Source organism: Thunnus albacares, chromosome 9 (genome assembly GCF_914725855.1).
Source record: "Thunnus albacares chromosome 9, fThuAlb1.1, whole genome shotgun sequence".
Lineage (NCBI taxonomy): Eukaryota > Metazoa > Chordata > Actinopteri > Scombriformes > Scombridae > Thunnus > Thunnus albacares.
In genome coordinates, this window is record NC_058114.1 from 31357229 (window position 1) to 31371879 (window position 14651).

At 40.7% G+C, this 14651-nt stretch overlaps 1 protein-coding gene across 6 annotated transcripts in view; it reads right to left on the reverse strand.

The window, feature by feature from the left end:
- Positions 1–13634, reverse strand: part of LOC122989583 (inactive N-acetylated-alpha-linked acidic dipeptidase-like protein 2) — a 583517-nt gene extending 569883 nt beyond the window's left edge. For 3 of the 6 annotated variants that reach the window (XM_044362564.1, XM_044362566.1, XM_044362565.1), the window contains exons 1-2: positions 13341–13634; positions 1401–1440 (exon numbers count right to left, since the gene is read on the reverse strand). The gene's annotated coding sequence lies outside the window, so the exon portion shown is untranslated. The remainder of the gene's footprint in view (positions 1–1400; positions 1441–13340) is intronic. The other 3 variants (XM_044362562.1, XM_044362560.1, XM_044362561.1) reach the window with 3 other exon arrangements.
- Positions 13635–14651: the final 1017 nt, after the last annotated feature.

A 14651-nucleotide genomic window follows, 5' to 3' on the forward strand; every position in this document is an offset into this window, starting at 1 on the left:
TATGCCGATTCTTGGAGCAGACACCTACTGACCACTGTAGCAGGGCCCATGCTCGCTTGGGGTACCAGAAGCTCAAAACAAGAGTCAATAGCAACAGCAAAATAAGCTGTTTGGCATTGGCAGAGAAGATTTGGCAAATTTTTCATGGGCGCAACCCACATACTCATCCCACAAATGCATGTTCCTTACAAACATGTGGCACCGTTTAAAAGGGAGATAAACAGGCTTTCCAACAGTATAAGAATCATTGCCAAGAAGCATTGTTACAACAGGGAAATAATCTACCAAACACAAATTTCCTTACTTCTTCATGAATTTTGTGCACCGTTACACCACTAAACGGCACACAATGTACCAAATGGTATAATGACCTTTTTATTTCTATTCAAGTTAATGGAGTATGTTTGTCACTGTGCTCCACTATACTTTGGTTGTGATTCACACTTCTTTCCCTTGGCACATTGTTTGTCAGTGTGACCCTTCTAGTCACACACTGACCTCAACAGTACAACCTTCACTTTCTAATGTGCACTTCAAATTTCTCAAATGGAGGACATGAATTTGTAGCAGAGATATTACAACAAAAGAAGATTGCTTCAGTTTCATGGCAGAATGAGAAAGGACGATGTGTTCTGTGGCAGCCGAAGAAAGGACGATGAGAGGGAAATGAGGCAGTTTGTTCTGCCTCGTCAAGGTCATTAAATCACTCACACACTCACACTCACAAAGCTACCACTCATGACATCACACAGTATGGTGAACAATAAGGTCCTGCTAAGGGATTGAAACAAAGTGGGAAATAGCCAGCAGTCCCAGGGCACATCAAAGGAAATGTACTGGAGCTTTGCACAGAGTTCTCACACACACACACCTCAGTATCCAAATTGTCTTGAATGTACTGCAAACACAGGTATGCCGTGATATCTTCAAAAGAAAATGGATTCAAACAATGCCCGTCCATTTGTATGTGTCCGCAGGGTAATGTCTGCTGCACCAAATGACAAATATTAATTTTGATCAAACAATTCGCCCTCTATCTCCCACTCTCTCCTGCTCTGGGTGTGTGTGTGTGTGTGTCTGTTTCTCTTGGCCTTTCCTTGGCTATGGGCCCCTGGGATACAATGGGCTGCTATTTGAAGCCCAGGACCTAGTTTCACCACTACCATGGGCCCTGTCTTGGATGCACAATTTATAAAAGAAAGAAATGAGACAGAAGGAGAATGAGAAAGAGACAGAAGAGAGTTTTGTGACTGAATTTAAATTGTGAAAAGTACAGTTTAAAGAAAGGTCCCATCAGAATTGTCCCGTGTCAAAGGAAATGGAAATAAAATTGGACAGGAGTTCAGCTTCTGGTTGGCATTTTAAAGCGATAGAGGTTAGCTTTGTGATGAGCTGCTGACCTGTCCTGGATTTTAACTTGCCCTCTCACCCAATGTGACCCTGAAAAGGGAGAAAGAGAACGGATGACACTTAATTACTTATTTTCTTATCAGAATTGAGTGTTTAAGGACAGAGGCTGTCGTATGCTATACAGACAGAAAAGCCCTTTGAGGCAAATTTGTGATATTTGATTTTGGGTTATTTAGATAAAATTAATTATTTAAAATGGGCCACATTATGCACAATTTCAGTTCTATATTTATATTCTGGGGCTCAAAAAACACCTTTTTAACTCATACTGACCTTTCATGCAACCCCTCAGTTCAGCCTCTGCCTGAAACAGGTCATTTTAGCTCATGTCTCTTTAAAAGGCCCACATGAGCCCACTCTATACTGACTGGTTAACTTCCAGAGGCTAAGGAGGCTACATCAACAAACTATGAAATGAACTACAGTACTGGGATTTCAATACTTTTTCTTGTTCTTTACTTGAAATGCCAGCTTCTCAAATAAATCCTTACATGTTTGAGCCCAAATCCAATCTAGAATAAAAGAGTGAACAATGCAAACAACACACTGTGGGTGTATGTGATGTGCTATTGTGTGTAGCTTCTCTGTGTGTTTTTTGCTTTGTTTGTTGTTGTGCTGTTGTATGTTTTGATTGTGGGGGACTGCAGACGTAAATTAGCTTTGAGATAACTCTGGTGCAGTGCATCATTTATATCAGTTAAAAACTGTACACTGTCCCGATAAGTAAATACAATCTCACATGGAAAAACCCTTGCAACAACCTTAGAAACCAAGGCTATGGAACAGACAGCTGTTTATGGAGATGCGTAACGAGATGACATCAGCTTGTCGGCAAGGTAAAAAAAAAACGTCACAAACAAAGCGTTCAGAGCAGGTTGAAGCTCTGACCTTTGACTTGCAGGGAGCATTTCTACATACTTTAACCTCAAGTTTTGGAACTTTGACCATGTTTAACATCTGACATCATAACAGTATATAAATAAAAAACAGAAAATCAGAATAAGCATAACATGTCCCCTTTAAACATGGCGCTCTCTTCAACAAAGTCAAATTGGATCAACTGGATTGATTTCATTTGCAATTAATTTCTAATTTACAATTAGAATTATATGGCACATTCATTATAGCACTCTCAAGGCAAAAAAACAATCTATCCTTCTGTGAGTGCATAGCCTTATGCTGCTGCAGACATCACATGAATGTGATGATATTCAATTCAGACCCAAGTCGTGTTGGAAGTCCAGAAGTTACCTTTCTGTCAAGCTGCATATCAGCTGTAGACGAAGTAATTGTGTAAAACGGGCTTCTGTCCTACAAAATATTACCGAAGATAAGAATCACTTTGTGGGGATATTTTTTCATCAATAGAACATCTTCTTATTTTTATAGATCAGTATACAAAACCTTCAGGTAACAGCTTCTCATTTGCAGCCGGCGCTGACCATCATGCCAATTAAAACAACAAATGTCGCCAGAGTCAGGTCACATTAGCTGTTACTAATAAACAGTTCTCAGCCAAAGATTGTTTGTGAAGGATGAACATCAACTCTGTAACACCACTGTACAATCACAAATTCCAACAATTCCAAAAGAGTGATATGCCTTCTTCCTAGAAGATCACCACACATCAACTTCCTGACGTTACATTCTCCAGTTAAACTTTCATTCATATTTAATCTTATAAAGTTAATCATTTTGAGCCAGGAACTTCAGTTTAGATTAAGGAGCTTGTGAAAATTGAACGGGCTACCTGTTATTTCAATGTGTCCGATACACATTTAATCAAGATTTAGGTAAACAGAACTATCTTGTCAGAAACCCAATATTAAAGGACTCTGTGCCCAAAAAAACTTGATCGAGACATCCCTTCATTATAATCCTTTTTTTTTTTTTTTTTTTTTAAACACCAATACTATTAACTGCTGATTATAGATTATATTCCTCTCTTCCCTACGTCCTCTCTTACTGTTGAAATGATCCAGAACACAGTGTTGAGCACCAGGATATTGATTTATAGGATTATCTAAATATACTAAAATAAATAGACATCAGTGTCAGCTTTAAACAACATTATCACATCCTGAGTTAAGTCAGACATCATGTGAAAAAGGGAAAACAGTGCAGTAGATAAGGCATTAAATTATTTTCTCATTCTTGTGCAGTCATTACAAAACACTCTTGACTTTGTCCTCAGTGGTGACCTGACAGTGGATTTGCATGAGCCAAGAGTGTAAATTCTTTGTTTAGCGATTGTTTAGCGCTGTAAATGCCAGCGTTGTGCTGTCCAGGAGCTTTCTGAATGGATGAACTGATGGAAAACAAGCCTTATGTCCATCCTGCGACATTAATAATTTGCCACAGAGAAAGGAGTGTTATTATTTAAAAAGAGGACAAAAATTAAAGCTGCAAGCAGTGATGAACAGGCCCTTGCACCTTGTGCACATTGGAGGGAGCAGCACATGAAGATGTGTTCAGGCCCGGGCTTTTATCAAGCATGAGAAATTTGGGGCAGATTGGACAATGTCAAGTGGCCTGTTTCATGTTCTGGGCAAAATTGGCTCGCCACGCCAAGGGCATTCTATGAAAACTGAAAAGCTTCATAATTTAGCATTGCAAAGGTGTTAAGATGGCCCCTTCCGAATTTGAAGTCACTTTGGTTAATTCTCTAGGAGAAGTTTGTTAAAGTAAAACGCCTGTTAATGGCTTTACTTTGTGAAAAAAAGCACAGTAAACTCAAAATGGCTGACTTCCTGTTGTCTAAGGGTATGGCTTCTGGAGACTTTTTATTGAAGTCTGGAGATGTTACATCTGCCTACCAAATTTTGTACATCTACGTCAAATTTAAAAGGTGGAGGCTTTGACTTTCTAGGGGGCATTCTCGAGCCATTTTGTCACACCCAAACACAAGGCCCCTATCAGATATAAAGTTTTGCCAATTCTGCTGCATGTGCAAATTGTCCCTTGCACCTCAAAAATGCTAAAAGTAATTAGGGGGTTCTATAGAGCCAACATGCCATACCCAAGCCCAACTGCGATATCAAATCAAAATATTTACTAGTTTGAACATGGGTGCAAAGTTTTGTGAGTTTTTGCACATCCTAAAGGCATCAAACATGTTCATAAAATGAGAATTGACGCACAAAATCCAAAATGGCTGACTTTCTGTTGGGTGGAAAAAAAATAAATGCCCAGAATTATGAGAACAATGATCCCACCAAATTTCATGAACATCAAAGCAGCTTTATCCTAACACGGCCCTGCGTTTGGGGGCGCTATGGAGCCCGTTGGCCACACCCAAGTCCAATCAATAGAGAACTTTGCAATTTTCAACTGTTTGAGTTTGAGTTTTTGAGCATTGCAAGCCCCTAAAAAATGCAATGGCGTACTATAATAATAATAATACTAATACTAATAATAATCTGTACAAAAACAATCAGTTCCTCGCACTTTCAGTGTCAGGGACCGTTGGCCCCTAGCACTTTCGTGCTTGGGCCCTAAAAATAGTGGCCTTGAATGACACACACTCATGACAGGAGAGGAACCAGAGAGAGCAGAGGAGAGGAAGGGAGGAAGATAGATAGGTGTGAAAGAGAAAGAGAGGGGAGTGAGTGATGAGTGTATGAGTTGCAAAGGAGTAGGGAGGCCGGGGACGAGACAGAAGAGGCATAAATATGCATCGCCATGGGCTATCTTTATAGGAGAGCTTTGACGTTAGCTGCGAGCTAGAGTTAAGGCACTTCTGTCATTCCCCTTCCTTTTTCTCGGGCTCTCATCCTCATCTTCCTCCCCCTTGCTCTTCCTCGTAAAACCTTTTCCTGTTTTTATACACTCATACAGAGCCTTGGTACAGGCACATGCAGCAGACAGCCAGTGTTGTCAGTCTCTGGTGCATCAAAACCAATATCAGCTCTGTCCAAATTAATTACCAGCTCTCGCCCTGGCCTGCCTCTGTAATAAGTCTCTCAGGGAGCAGAAGTGATGGGCTACACTGTGTCCTCTTCCTCCCACCACATGGGCTGACAGCTATTTCCCCCTCAGCAGTGGTCTTTCAACTCCTAATACAACCCCCCTCCCCACACACACACACACACACACACACACACCGCCTCACCACCACTACGCAGTCGCCCTCACACTGCGTGGGGAGAGAGAGGATGAACCTGTGAAACAATCACTCCCTGAATTGGCTTTGTGTCAAGGAGAATTAAGTTGTGTTCCATAATAGGCCACAGAAATAGCCCCCCGCGTGTGATGTTCTGGCACAATGTAGATGTAAAATGACTTGTTGAATATCAGCGCGTGCGGATCAAGTGTTCGGTCACAGTGCGGCGGGGATTTTAATATGATGAAGTGGCTCAGATGGCTCAGGGTGCAGCCACGGCAAGACTTTGATCAGTCATCTTCCTGGCTACCTGCCCAACATGACTGTCAATCTGAACAACAGAGCATTACATAAATTGTGGTGGAGCCAGGTAAACCAAGCTCGGTAACAAATGATTGTGAAATGTAGTAAGGTTGGATTCTCGCCAGAGCGCCGTATAAATCTGGCAGGCAGTTTACCGAAACTGAGGCACAGCGAGCCCCGTTCTGCAAGCTGCTGAGGTCTGTAAGCTGCTTCTGATGTATAAAAATGGTGGTCTGTAAAGTGAGGTCTCGCTGAAAACTACCTCTAAAAAAACAACGTCAGATGTAACACTTGAGGTCTTCCTGAGGTAGAGAATCTGCAGTCTTTGAGCTCGGTCTAAAGTATAACCACTAAATTCTGTAAGCTGCTTCTGAGGTTTACAAATTGAGGCTCATAAACGATCATTTCTGAAACCACGTCTAACTGTGAGAACTCACTTGTAAGTTGCTTAAAAGGTTCAAAAACTGAGATATGTGAACTGCGTCTTGAATATAAGACCAGAAATCTTTAAAAGTCCCTCTGAGGTAGAAGTCAAGGTAGAAGAAGTCTGTCTCATTTGGTACTGAGATAGAAGAAACTACTACCATTGCCTGGATCTTAGGTAAAAACAGTCTAAGCTGTTTTGGCCTGCAAACGACTTCTAAGGGCGTTTTCAGACCAGTGCTTTTCAGTCGAGTTGAATTGAACTCTGGTTTGTTTTCCCCACTGGAGCGATTCATTTGGACAGATCTGAACACAGCAATCGTGCTCAATATGGACCAAAACAGCCGTACTGAGACCCTACACTGGAGGTGGTCTCGATCTGGTCCCAAACCAACTGTGGAGCAGTTTGTTGGTGTTGAGAATGTGATCTGACCTCGATCCGGTCCAACTACTAGGCATAATCTGTGAGTTTGAGTAAAATGGCTCCTGTATCCAGGTTTGCTTTGCATTCTGGAATGCAGACGTACAAATTTAACAGTTGCTAGCAGCTACCTGGAGAATGAATCAAGGTCGGACCTGGACTAGCGCAATGAAGATTGTTGTATTTGACCTTCTTAAGGACCGTCTCTCTGTGTTATGCTCTCGCTCCCGCCCCAGACACATCTAACCAATGAGCCGAGTGAACATTCTCACCTGGCTTGTGAGTGTTCAACTTTCGATGGCACTTGTGAATCAATTCAGAATCATGGAGGACAAGAACCATGAAGAGGCAAGAATCAATCATCATGTGAATCTATTTGTTTTACCCACACCTATCTGCAAGCTGTGTGCTTAACATGGACTGAGGTATAAACATGTAAAGTCTCTAAAGTATAAGATGGGAAATCATTCGCTTCTGAGGTAGAAAAACTGAAGACTACAATCAGTGAGTTTGTAGACTAGTTTGAAAAAAATGAAATGCTTCTAAAGTATAAAAACTGATGTCTCGAAACATCTCGATGAGTGTGAAACTAAGTCTGTGCGCTGCTTTGAAAAACATAAAAGCTGATGTCTGTAAACTATTTCCAAAGTACAAAAGGTGAGATCTGCAATACAGCACAAGAACAGGGCTGTGAGGTGTTAAGAAATGACTACTGACACATGCCAGTAATTTTCTTCCGAGGTAGAAAGACTGTTGCAGTTATAACAGCTGTGAGATATGAAGACGAGTCATAAAAGCTGACATCTGTAAACTACCTCCGAAATATAAAACCCGTGGTATGTAATTTGCCTCTGAGGTCATCACATTCTTTGTTGATGTATTCATGTCGAATTTCAACCAAACACACACACACACACACACACACACACACACACACACACACACACACACACACACACACACACAGTATACCAGTGTGTGGCTTCAGTCCATTTACCTTAACTGATTTGCAACAGCAATTTTTAAGGTGAGCAAAGTCACGGTGACTTGTCAGCAAATGCCTTACTGAGATGCACTTAGAATGAGTTGGAGGGAGAGGGAAAAGCAAAATGACCACACACACACACACACACACACACACACACACACACACACACAATCACCGTTCTCCAGGCGTTTCTTCATTCCATTTACAGTAACACTGCTCCAGAAAATTAAATAAATAAATAAATAAATAAAGACTAAATATTATTTTGATAAACAATAAAATGGGGCTCCTTCCTTTCCACTTAAGCTGTTAACTGGGTGACTCCAGTGGCAGTACGGGGGGAGCCATTCCTCACTCTAATCCGTGTGTAGCAGCGGCAAGGATTTCCAATACTCCATAAATTCAGGGCTTATCTCCAGACAGTGACTAGTAAATGGTAAGCAATGCTATCAATCATGGAGCTCCCTGCTGTGTGATTCATAGTAATGTGTTTCCATTTAAAACTCCCCTGGGGTGGAGGAGAGAGGAGAGGAGAGTAGAAGAGAACAGCAAGTCTCTAGGCATCAAATTCCCCCACAACAATCAATACGTGGAGCTCAAACAGCCCATGCCTCAGCCTGCCCTGGGAAAAATACATGTATTGAGGTAAGGAAAAATGCATTAAAGAGAGGAGAAAATATGTTTAGGTGAAGGGAGAATAATCAGGAAAGAGGCATCAAAGCAAAGGCGGGGGGAACATATGGAGACACGGCGGCTGCCTGTGAGAAAAGGCCAGAGTGGAACAGCTTTGTACTGCCGTGCCGATAATGGTACATTAATTCAAAGGCGGACAAATGGAAGTCTATTGTGAATGACAGGCGAGAGAGATGGATAAAAAGACAACAGTGATAGTGGATAAAGGTGGAACCTGAACATTCTGTGAGACAGACTTTTTCATACTGACAAACTAAACCATCACCACCACCGGCTTATTTCTCATCAGTCTCACCGCTGAAATATGAAAGCTACAGCTCATTCTATACTCCATTAATCTGCCCTTTATTTTTCTTATTAATCATTAAGTCTATGAAATGTCAAAAATATATGGTGATCTCTGGCTCTCCTAATTTCAGAGAAAGTTAGAGCTCAGTGTGATGGATACAAATATCTTGTTTTGTCATTCCATCAGTCCAAAACTGAGTTTAAAATGATATACAAGACAGAAAAGCAGTAAACGTTCGCATTTTGAAGCTGCAACGAGCAAAATTGGGGTATTTTTGCCTGATTAAACAACCAAAGTGAATCATTGATTTTTTTTTAAATTGTTGCCAATTGATTTCCATTGTTTGAGCTCTGTTCAAATATGTGTCGTCTTGATAGAAAATGTTGACCTTTCATATATAATGCAAGTTATGAAAGTGGCTTGAGTGGACTATATAGATGAATTTTCATATGACAAGTATAGTTCTATCTAATATATCCAGCGGGCAGCAAAGTTCTATCAATAGGCTTATTTATATGATGGGGCAAATTAATGCTGTGCAATATTTAAAAATGTAAAATAACAGTTTTTGCACATGGTGGATGCTTATTTACCAACTACATTTACTACTTGCTTTAAGTTTCTCAGCCTATTTGCATATTTGAAATGATTTCTGAATTTTGCCTCCAGGGTAGAATTTGCACTGCGCTGGCCTGAAACTTTGGCTGGAGCTTGACCAGCCAGAGACCTGACAGTTTACAAAAGTTTTCCAGTTTTTAAGTAAAACACTCTCTCTCTCTCTCTATCTCTGTACTGCAATGAATGACTTGTTCGGTGCCTACAGATGTGTTAAAAGTGAACACAAAGCAATTTTTTGCCTCATTTATCTGATTTCTTTCCTCCTCAAATTAAACTATTTGTGCAGTCTGCCTTTATTTGCTACAATTTTTTGTAAAAAGCATATTTTTTTGTTCAAGTTTAAACACACAGACTAATGTGGATGTATGTCTTTGCCACAATTTGTGCAGCTTCAACAGACTTTGTGCTGCACTGCCTCTAAAATTTGCTTTCTATTCAGTCTAAACACACCTTAAAAATGCATTGAGTGAAAGGGTGCAATAAAGACATGATGTAACAGAGTAACCTTGCTGCAGGTAGAGTGGTGTATGTATGTCAGGCTAGACAAGACAAGGACACATTTATCAATAGCTATAATTGAGCTAAAGAATGTAGAGCCCTCGTAGGTTATGCTATTGTTGAAAAATGGAACACACACACACACAAAAGCTTTCAATAATTACAAATAATGTGAAACGATCTGATCATTCCAATAGCAGGGGCAAACCTAAGTTACAGCTATTAAGTTTTTTTTAAAAAGGTGCAATGACAAGCGTACGACCCTTTAACCACTCTCTATCAACAGCCAGAAGGAAACAAAACTAATCTCCTCGTCCTGCACAGCAGTCACAGCTGTCGGAGGTGAGTGGGTCGTCGCACCTCGTCCTCCATCCACACAAGTATCCTCGCCATCTCTGAGACGCATCAAGCAAACACACATTATCAATCAGACCGCCGCTCTGTGAGGCGTATGAAGAGTACATCAATCAGAGGCTGCAGTGTTTTATTTGCTTCAACGGAACATGGATGAGAGACAAACTGATGAGCATGAACTCTCCTGGTAATCACGCCTTCAAAACAACAAATTGATGTGTAGGATTCGCCACATGTTTGCTTGCCAGTGATTCCCAGTCCATTTCACAGTTTTATGTTGATGCCCCGGGCTGGGGATGAAAAGTGACTGACCTCTTTCCCATCAAATCAACTCATACCTAGAGGATTTCTGGTTGGCTTGACTTACAAAGAATTATGATTTTCTACTAAAGACCCCCGCGCAATTATTGTATTCAAATGACTGAAATAAAAGGTTATTAAGGTATCACCTAGGAACAGTTTTAAACCGTGCAGGCTCATGGGCTGCCGTGCACTGAAGGCATTCCCTCCCTGATGCTGCTATACGCAATTTATTAATCTTGTTTGCCTACACACAAACACACATGCTAGATATCTAGTGCACATGGCAAAAAGGGTATATAGGCATAATTTCACACCTGTGTCAATATTGGATTTACTCAGAACAATTATTTATCAGCTGCAGCAGATAGTAAAAGGCAGCATTCTCTCTATACGCACCAATGAATCGCCAGTAAATCACTTCATACCATACATCTGTTTGTGTTAAATCAGGTGATAAATCAAGAGAAAATGCTGCATTTTACATTCACGAGCATTAGTCCTCTGCTTCTATCAAACCTGAATTAAACAGCAGTCCAGTATGGGATAAGATCCGCATTGAAGGATTCCGAACTCTGCCTCTATATTTTTCCATATAAACTGGATGGCAGCCATGCGAGGCCACAGTCAAAACCTCCACCTGTCCAGGTGTCGCTCTGTCGTTCCTTCTTTCTCCAGGCCATCTTTAAGGACAGTAAAAGATTGTAAACATACAAACTCCACTTCGTCCCATATCGCATTCAAATTCATATTGTGTCTTCGTCTGTTCTACACTGTGTAGATGTACACTATATAGATTTTTTAAAAATTATGAACTGTAGCCGACATATATATCCTGTTAATACACACACAGCTTATTTACACTCTAATTTATACTTTATATTTATACTTCTATTTATATTCTGCTTTTTTGCACACACAGTTTGATTTTGTCAATATGCATGCACATCCCCACTACACAGAATCTTCCTAATTTACTGTCACTTTCTTAAGGCCTTGACACACCGGGGACGTGACGAATAAACGGCATGAAAATGTGAAATACTCGGCTAATATAATCAAAACTATTTATACCGGCATGAAAAAAATGCCCTCAGTGTGTAAAGGCCTTTGTTATTGTTGTGTTTATTGTTTAATGTTCATTTTTATTGCGCTTTTTGTTGAGATCCAGACAATACTGAATTCCTTGTACTCGCTACTTGGTGAATAAACCTAACTCTGAAATAGGTAATGACACCATAAATACATTATTTAGTGTAGTGGGTGAAGTAAAACACATTAGCATGATCAATTATAACAAGTCCATCCATTTTCTATAAAGAAGGTAATGGAGAGCATCTCAAACTACACCTAGATTGATATAATAATAAATATATTCAAACCATATGTGGATATGTGCAGTGGCGCTTTTACATGTAAAAAATTGGTGGGGCACCAACTACTTCAATAAATACCAGGAAAACTATAGTACTTGCTCTTGCTACTGATGTGTTTTTTTAAACATGTTATGGGTCCATGCATGGCTCCACAAAACACTTAATAACAAAGTGGCTGCTTCTAGTAGGTCTTGTACACATATACAGAGGAAGAGAGAGAGAGTGTGTGTGTGAGTGAGTGAATGAATGAGAGAGAGAGTGTGTGTGTGTGTTTGAGTGAGTGAGTGAATGTGTGAGTGAGAGAGAGAGCAGTTACACAAGTTACATTACCACTGTCACAAGCCTAAATTATACAACAGGTAGTTCCAACCAAGCAATCTGATTGGTCAACTAGACATTTAGAACGTGCTCAAATCAGCATGACAGCACACCTAGCCGTGCTCAAATGAAAAAAGCCTCATCACTAAAAATATTACTTCGCCATTCATTAGAATTACAGGCCGGGACGTCGTGCTCACAACAGTCATTTTTGGGTAGACGACTGGTGGTTAATTTGAATTGCGAATACATGTGAACTTGGCAAACTTGTTTTATTCTGTTGTCATTTTCAGTCGTAACTGTAACGTTTGAAAATATACAGTTAAACACGGTGGTCCAACCTATCTGACGTTTCTGCTGGCTTTATTTTATGTACTGTGTTGCTTTGCTAGTTGCTTTTCTTTTGTTTTGTTTTGTGGGGATCTGCAGTGAGTTGTCTTTTTTTATGTTTGTGCAACTGGATTGAACTGAACTCGTTTGGGGTTGTGGGGAAAACAAAACGGACCCTTTACCGAGTGGATTGAACCCGAGACAGTTAGACGAGTTACACCCTCACACACACTGAAAAACCCGAACCCTTCACCACTCTGTGTCGTTACCTGGCACCCCTATACACAGCAAAACTTAACCACCTTTCAGTTAAGAGTATATCTCAGCTTCCACTCCGACATCCTCCATCAGCTGTGCTGTGACACGGCGCAGCTAGCTTAAAAATGTATGTGAAGTTTGCGGACGTAGTAGCTAAATCTGTCCGTGGAAAAAAAAAATTCAATGGATGTCTTAGTCACAACAAGATTGAGCTAGCAAAGCAGTTTTGTGTTTATATGTGAGGTATTTATTCAGTTTGGGAAACGCCACGATTTCTAGAAAGCATTAGCTCAAGTTGGCTAGCTGAGTCAAGACAGTAATGCAGTCAGTAAAGAGGCGCCTGACCGCATCACTGAAGCCTCTGGCTAATATTGCCCAATCTATCGTCATAAACCGACACAACCGAGCTCAGAACAAATGAGCCTAAAGGGCCATAAGCAAACAGCAAATAGCTCAACACCACAACGAAGTGCAAAGAAAACTTTTAAAGGATACTAACCCATTCTGTGACAACTTTATGACAACAACCTCAATAGATAAGCATGGACACACTGACACTCGTCACCATCTATAGCAATCGATTCGATCAAGCACAACAATATGGCTAATGCACGAACCAGAACCAGGAAGGCAGGATGATAAATAACACTTTCACTCACCATCTGACGGCTCAGAAAAGGGCAGCATGGCGGTTTTTCCTCTGGGCGAACTTCACCGCGTTAACCCGCGGTTAATTTTACCAGCACTTTGAGTAATGACAGTATTCCTTGGCTGATGGGCTCCGAGGCGCTTTAATTCCAGTTTCTCCTCCAAATAAAGGGTTTATACCCTGTGCTCGAGTATGAAATCCACTTTATTTTTTTCAAGTTAGCTGGCGTTAGCTAAGAGCTGGATACCGGACTAAAAATGGCGCCGATTCAGTCCGACAGGAATTGTTTGCCTGGCGCATGAGTTTCCAGCTTCCGGGTTTGCTTCCCCGTTGTGCGGCCCACTGAATATGCGCAGTAGTGTTTCCCCCGCTGGCCCCGCCCGCGAGCCTCTGCTCAGTTCATAGACGTTACATTGTGATGTAACGGATTTTAAAATCGCTTTTCTCGGCTTGAGGAAAGTTTTACATACATAAAACCTCAATGGATCAAAAGTTCATAACAGAAACAGTCATAATTGACGTTGTTTGCAGTTCGAGGGGTCCTGTAAACAGTTTTACAGGCGTCTCTTTTACAATGGTGGTCTATAGGGGAAAATCCTTTTGGGCCGCAGGGAGATTTTTCGCTGCAATACTGCAAGAGGCCACTGGGAAAAATTGGCTGCAAGGCTGAGCAGTGGTGCTCTATCCAGCTCTGATTATACATCCATGGGCTACCCCCACATTCACGTCGGCCACCGTAGGCCCACTGCGGACACGAAACAGGAAAACGCAGTCTGAAGCAGCAAGGCAGGGAACTGAACTAAAAATGAACTAAAATCCTGACACAAATTATATAATGCAATTTATGAAGATTCTATATTCATAGATGATAAATTACAGCAGATAAAAATTTGAAAATTGATAACATCATTTGTTTGCACAGTTCTTTCTGGTGACAGCAGGTGGGGCTGTGCCCCTAATGACCAGTCGCCAGTGGATAAGTGGATATGTGGATTTCAGCTTTATAGCCTGTTTTTAAACAAACTACATGAAACACACTAAGCAAACAATCATTATGTTTTTGTATTTTAATGAATGTATTGCAAATACAGACAAAGTGCAATCATCAACTGAGAAAATATTCTAAATGCATGCAAGTTTGACTATTTTAAATAAGATACAAGCTAAACAATTAGATAAAGTCACAGTGATTTAATATTTGAAATCCATTATGATAAGATACATGAGGCCTTTCTCAATTTGCAACTGCCCAATAAAAGCATCATCTTCAACTTTACCTACAGCTAAACTAATTTGGCGGCAACAAACATTAAATTTAGCC